Here is a 7493-nt window from a genome sequence, read left to right as displayed (position 1 = left end):
TGTAAAGACAATATAAAGTTAAAAAGTATGTAAAGATAAAAATGGAAAATAGTAATGAAAATAGAAAATAGAATAATACAACAGAAATACAATTAAAATGAGCAAAATATATAATATATTATATATTTTATGCACAAATAAAATAACAAAATAAAAGTAGAAAATGTAATAAAATAAAAATAAGCATGAACATATTTCACTATGTACTCTATATGGCCAAAGGTTTGTGGACACCTGACCATCACATCCATATGTGGTTCTTCCCCCAAACTGTAGCCACAATGAAGCACACAATTGTATACAATGACTCTGTATGCTGTAACTTTACAATTTCCCTTCACTGGAACTAAGATGCTCAAACACTGTTCCAGCATGACACAAAGTGCACAAAGCGAGCTCCATGACATAGTGTGTTACGCTTGGAAGAAGGTGGAAGAACTCGAGTGTTCTGCACAGAGCCCTGACCCCCACAACCCCACTGAACACCTTTGTTATGAACTGGAATTGGAGACTCCTCATTCAACATCAGCACCTGACCTCAACCTCACTAATGCTCTTGTAGCTGAATGAACACAAATCCCCAGAGCCACACTCTAAATCTAGTGGAAAGACTCCGTAGAATAGTGGATGGGTGTGATGGTCAGGTGTCCACATACTTTTCTGCATATAGTGTACATTCTTATACAGTTTTATTAGAGAGTGCGTATGCTGTACTGTGATTCATCTAGTCTTTCTTAGTGAGCACTGAATGATTGAAGTGTTCATAGACATCCATTTCTGTGTCAGTCCAGTCCTTAAATATGATATGTTGTTCTGTGTTAGTATTCATGATTTGGCATTTAAATAGGCATACAGTGGCCCATTTCACTGCATTAGAAAACAACATGTCAACCCAAGAGGCATTTATTTTAAAGAAAGATACCACAAGAACACTTCTGAACATTTCAAGAAAAATAATTTATTTTTTTATGTTTAACAATATATAGGCATACTGTTCTTAATTAGACAAAAAAATATATTTAGACACTCAACAGTGGCTTCATTAAATATCTCAGTTACAATGGTTTAGTGTTTACTCTGCCATCCTTTGTTTTGCAGAACTTCTTGACAAATTCACGGCATGAAATTTCCCAGTTTCTGTAACAGTTTCAAACTTTCAACCAACAAAACATTGTTTATCCACACTAGAGCATCAACAATTCTCCTAATTTCTCCTCCACTGCATCCCATCGATGCTCTGTAGGGTTTAGGTCAGCGATCTGGGATGTTTCATTCTAGGGATGGTCGTTCTAATAATTCAATCATCTTTTTGCCCAAAAAATAAATAAATAAATAAAGACAGCTGGTGTTTTGGATCCTTATCCTTCACTGAAGTTTTCCATGTAAATATTGATAGCTTGTATATGACCACAATAAACTTTTACTTCAGTGAGATAAACCTACATCTTGTGATCTTTGAGCTGTGTAATTATGAGAGTACACACAGAGACAGTGGTCAGAGGTTAACACACACACACACACACACACACACACACACATTTCCCAAGATGCCTGTGAATGTACAGCACAAAAATTCAGGGTGAACTACAAAGTACTGACAGAACTCAAACTCATTAGACCCATGACAAAATTTTACTTCATAATTTAATTTAGAATTTCTAATAAAATTGGGACTTGGATGATAGGATTAATGGTTGAGTCAATGGATGGATGGGGGAATGGATGAAATAAAATAATAAATGGATGGATGGACAGACGGATCGCTAGAAAGATGAGTTAATTACTGTAAGAATTTGAATGTAAGAATGGAAAGAGTTGATGGATGCATGGATGGATGGATGGATGAAAGGATTAATGGTTGGGTCAGTGGATGGAGGAATGAAAGGATGGTCAGGTCAATGCATAGACAGATAAACAGATGGATGGATGGGTGGATGGACAGATCAGTTGATGATTGTAAAAATAGATGAGCCTCCCTCTCTCATTTCTCTGCTTTGAACACACTGAATAAAAACCCACAAAGGTGGTCCAATCCTTGCTTCAAAGCCTGCAGTCTGAACACATCTCCTACAGAAACACTTTGCATGTTCTATCTGGTTGCCATGGTGGGAAACAAGACCGGGGGGTGGAATCACATGATCATCCTTTGTTTTTTGTCTTTTTTCCCCTCAGAATTAGTTAGAAATGTAACCAGGGGTCATACTTTGCGATTTGTGCTAAAAGGTGGCTCCCGAATAAGTGGTGGAGTCGGATGTGATAGTCGCCATGGTAACAGATGCTGTCATTAGGAATATTGTTTTCGGACAGAAGTTTGTTGAATTGTATTCGGGTTTTGAACGAATGGTTTTGAGCTGCCTTCAGGGTGCATTCGACATTTCATTCCCTCTTACAGATCATCTTATTAAATAGAATTTTATATGTAGAAGACTTTAAATACAGAGAGTACAAAATCAAAATGGGCCCATGATTTAACTGTAAATAGCAAATAGAACATTCTCTTACCAAAATCCTAATATCCAACAAATGTGATTGGTGTGATGATTCGATCTTTGATTGGTGTAATGATTCAATTTTCTCACATAAACTATATTTTAAACTCTTTCACTCCTTTACACTTCCAAAATTAAGAGAAAAAAGATTAAGCTAATATTATATCATAAGACTGAGGAGTTAACACTGAATTTAGGAGGTTATGTAAACACTTACAGCAAATAAACAATGTCCTTAAAACCTCAAACAGACCTGCAATCCATTTTTTTATCTAAGAGAAAAGTGTGAACTCTAGTTTATCTTTAAGAACATTGGCTTTGTGTTTAAGTGTTTAAGGCTTAAACGTAATCTTTCTGGCAGAATTGACTGCCCTAGGATTGATAAATACACATTATTTATCTCATTAATCTCTCCTTGCTGTGAATATAATCTATTTAATGAGGTGCTATAAAATCCCTTCTGCTCTTCGGTTTATATTAATAAGACAATTATGCAGTCATGCGTGCAAAACAAAAATAAAAACATTTGCATGCTTTCCTGGGAATGTATATACATAACCTCTACCTCTCTCTATCTGATCTCATTCCAATTCATATTCTAATCAGTTACCAGAGGAAACAGTCATCCATCCGTTTCTCTTCAATTTAATAAGAAGAGAGTTTTTTAAGTTTATTTATTTACAGTAAATGTCAGCTGAGAGATGGAGTTAGTGCATTTGTTTTGCTTTCATACTGTGACTCATGTCAGCTAAGGCATTTTACATCTAATCATTTCTGCTATATATTGTATTTTAATATTCAAGGCAGCCAGAGGAGAAGGTTCTCTATCTAGGGCGACATTTCTGTGCATCGATTGTGGTCCTGAGGTAAGGTTTTGCCGATTCATAAAATAAAGCACACCTGTCTGATTAATTTCAAATGCAGCATTCAGTTAAATGTCGGCCAACATGATTCCTTTCAGTGACCCCGAAACTTCAGTGACTCTTTTCAGTGGTCATAAAAATAATATTTAAATCATTCTTACTGTTGTACTACTTTGTACTAGCATGGTTGTACTAGGCCAGTACCTGGATGGGAGACCTCCTAGAGAAAACTAAGGTTGCTGCTGGAAGTGGTATTAGTGTGGCCAGTAGGGGGCGCTCACCCTGTGGTCTGTGTGGGGCATACTGCCCCAGTATAGTGATGGGGACATTATACAAAAAACAAGCACCATCTTTCAGATGAGACGTTAAAAGGCCCTGACTCTCTGTGATCATTAAAAATCCCCCACTGGCCCTTCTCTATCATGGCCCCCTAATAATCTCCATCTCTGAATTGGCTACATCACTCTCTACTCTCCACTAATAACTGGTGTGTGGTGGGTGTTCTGGTGCACTATGGCTGCTGTGGCATCATCCAGGTGGATGCTACACACTAGTGGTGGTTGAGGAGGCTTCCCCCCAATATACTATGTAAAGTGCTTTCAGGGTCTAGAAAAGCACTATGTAAAAATATAAATGTAACAATATAAAAAAAATATGAATGTAACTGTAATTAACTAATGCTTTTCACTACAAATACCATTACAAACCATCATCTAATCATCAAAACCATTACCATTATTGGTCCTTAATGGTATCCAATAGAAAACGTGCCACCAACAGAAAGCAACAAATTACCAGTAGAGACCCACAGGGACCATACAGCTTTCATTAAAACCAATACAATTCCCTTTATAACCATTAAAGACATTACAAAATCAATGGAGGTTTCTCTTGAGGGTTTCCTGTAACCACAACCATCTCAGAAAATTGTCTGAATAGAGGTAAAAAAAAAAAATAAATAAATAAATAAATAAAAATTTTTACAAAAACAATATGTTTATGAAAACTTTTCTGATTCTGAAATTTCACAGCAAAATATGACGACATTTTGAAAAACTAATTTTGACTCAGTCGCAAAAGGTAAAATCTTTTCAAGAGAAGATTGAAACAGTTTATGTGTAAATCCTTATACCTGTCGCAGACTGCTGAGCTCCAACTGAGGTGAGGTTGTAAACTTCACAATATTGTGACTGCCAAAGAGCCTCTGAAGAGATTATTAACATGGCCTGTAACTGTGTACTGCTAAGCTCTGTTCTCAGATAAGATTCTGACTTAATTCTTAAGTCACTTTGAATAATCTGCTAAATGAATAATTGACAAATAAGGTAATAGGAATGGTTTTGTAACATAATCACTGTTTTATTGTAAATGTGCAAAACATTTATTTATAATTTATTTATCAAGCATAATTATCAAGCAGATCTCCTTTTAATATCCACACACCAACAAAATACCACCATGAAGTAATGTATATAAGACACAACAACAGGGTGGTGTCATAAAGTGGAGTTGCAATGTTTTATTTTTTTTTTTACCATTTTTTATACCACAACAATTTTCTGCTTACAATTATTTTTATAAATTAAAGAACCACACCTTGTATCTTTTATAAGTTATTGCTTACAGTACAGGAGCTACAAGCAGTCTTTCCCGTGTTCCTTTATTCAATCATAAAGATGTGGGGAGGCTCTTATCCAAAAAAAAAACAAAAAAAAACTGAGCACTAATTCACTTAAAAAGTGACTCTTTGCTTTCTCACTGCCTCTAATCACCATAAGACATGACTCTTGGTTAAATTTGGACCAGATTATTAGTCATTAAATCAGTAAATAAATGTACCACCCACCCCCCCACCCACCAGCTTTGTGGGGGTTTGTCTTCAATGTATAGCGAAAAAACAAGAGAATCAGCCTTGCTGTTCCAGTACTTTTGGAGGGGCAGTATTCACTTTTTTCCTGTTGATTATTTCAGAACTGTTGCCTTGGAATGTTGGCTGTTTTTTGTAGCTATGGGCGATGCAAACTTTTGCAGATTACTGCAGGTAGAATTTTTTCAAAAAATCATTTAAACATTTCTGTGCAAATTCTTAGACCTGCCGCAGCCTGCTGAGATCCAACCAAGGTAAGGTTGTAAACGTCACCATACTGTGACTGCCAAAGAGTAGCTGCAGAGATTATTACCATCATAACATGTTTGAACCTGCACTACAACTACTACTACTACCACGACTGTGTGCTGCTGCTGTGGAACATTCTGTAGAACAGTCCTGAGGTAAAGAAAACATGATTGCCCCATTCCTAGAGTCTGGACAGCTCATAATTTTGAATCATAAACATAGGTGTGTGTGTGACACAACCACACCTTAGTCCAGTTGGAGCGCTGAATATTTTTACTTTCACATTTTAAATTTCTGCATCTTTTCCTTCATCAGGCACACGCCTTTAATAGAACAGGTACGAATGCGTCAGACAGAGATGAATCACGGCCAACGCATGGTAAAAATGGGACTTGAGTGAGACTGAGCTTTCTAACAGAGTGAACACTGAGGCTTTACAGGTGAGTACAGGCTTCCTCTACATCACCATAGAAAGAATTATACAACTAATCAGTTCTGTAATTGCTCGAATATACAGTTATACACTATGGATTGAGTGATGTCCCTACTTACAACATCATGGACAAACAACCTGCTATTACAGCGTAATTTATTTGAGATGGACTGAATTTTAGGTAGTAGCTATTTCAGAGTTCTCCAGGTGGTTAAGGTTTCTTTGCTTCCTAATGAGATTACTTGGAATCATTTCTATAAGAGAAACCCTAAATTGTAGAGTCTATACAATTTAGAATACCAGATTTTCTTTAACTGTATACTGCACATGCTCTGTTGTAGGGTTCTATATAGAACCTTAAAAGATACCTAAGAAAAAAGGTAGTTCTATGTTTACAGTTCTGTGTATAACTCGTTAGGATGCTAGATTTTATCCCTTGAAGTGTACACACTTTGTTGGTAGGTTCTACACAGAACTTTAAAGGTGCTGTCAACAAAATTTGTTCTGTTTGGAAGGCATTTCATTTTGTTTGAAGAAAAATTCTCAGCGAAGATGCTCACATATTTCTAATAATGTTCATGGAAGCAACTGAGAGAGGGTGGCTCTGGCTCAGGTGGTAGAGCAGGTTGTCCAGGGTTGGCCGTTCAATTCCCACGTGACTCCACATGCCGAAGTGTCCTTGGGCAAAATATTGAACCACAAGTTGCTCCCGATGGCAAGCTTACGCCTTGCATGGCAGCTCTGCTACCATTGGTGTGTGAGTGTGTGTGTGAATGGGTGAATGAGACACAGTGTAAAGTGCTTTGCAGAACGGCTAAGATTAAAAAAGCATTACGTAAGTGCAGACCATTGAGTCATTAAAGATGATTAATGAAGATTATTTCTTTAAGGTGTTTTATCGTGGGAATTTTGGATTTAAATTCTATGTAATTAAAGATTATATCATTGTCTGGTCAGTTGATTTGAATCATGAAGTCAGAAATGCTATAAACTTTTTTAAAACATTATAGATGGATTCCAGAATCATTTTTAAGCCATGAAAGGTTCGATGTGGTTATAACGAATAAATCTGTAGTTGAACTGAATAATTCAGTCCATTACAAATAATAACGTTTCGGAAGTGTTTTATTCAATACCATACCCTATCCTGTTTCCACAAAGGTTTCCGAGTGCAGAGACTGAAAACGTGACATCATGCAAACTGCTGTGTTTCTCCCTGTCACCATCCTGCTCATAGCCAACGCAGGCAAGTAGCAGCTTGCACTTTCTTTAGGTGTGTCTGTTTATTTAAGGTTTGTTAAATACAAAGGCACCAAGCTAAATAACTAAAAATGTTTATGTTAATCCAGATGTTTCCACATCCTGTCTTTACATGCCAACTCCAGCTTCTAACTCACTTGAGTTAAGAATTAAAATCTATAAAATGAGACACAAAATGAAAATAAGCCAAAACATGGGATGTGTTCTAATACAGGTTCGAACACACCCTTGTTGGATGACCTCTAGGTGGCAACATGGTAGCAGCTAGTTAGCATGGAAGCTGAATTTTAGAAAAAGTCCCAGTTTTGATTGCTGGATTGTAAATGAATGCT

The sequence above is a fragment of the Ictalurus furcatus genome, chromosome 12 (genome assembly GCF_023375685.1).
Source record: "Ictalurus furcatus strain D&B chromosome 12, Billie_1.0, whole genome shotgun sequence".
Classification (NCBI taxonomy): domain Eukaryota; kingdom Metazoa; phylum Chordata; class Actinopteri; order Siluriformes; family Ictaluridae; genus Ictalurus; species Ictalurus furcatus.
The sequence above is the reverse complement of the archived record's forward strand: the minus strand, read 5'-3'. Positions refer to the sequence as shown.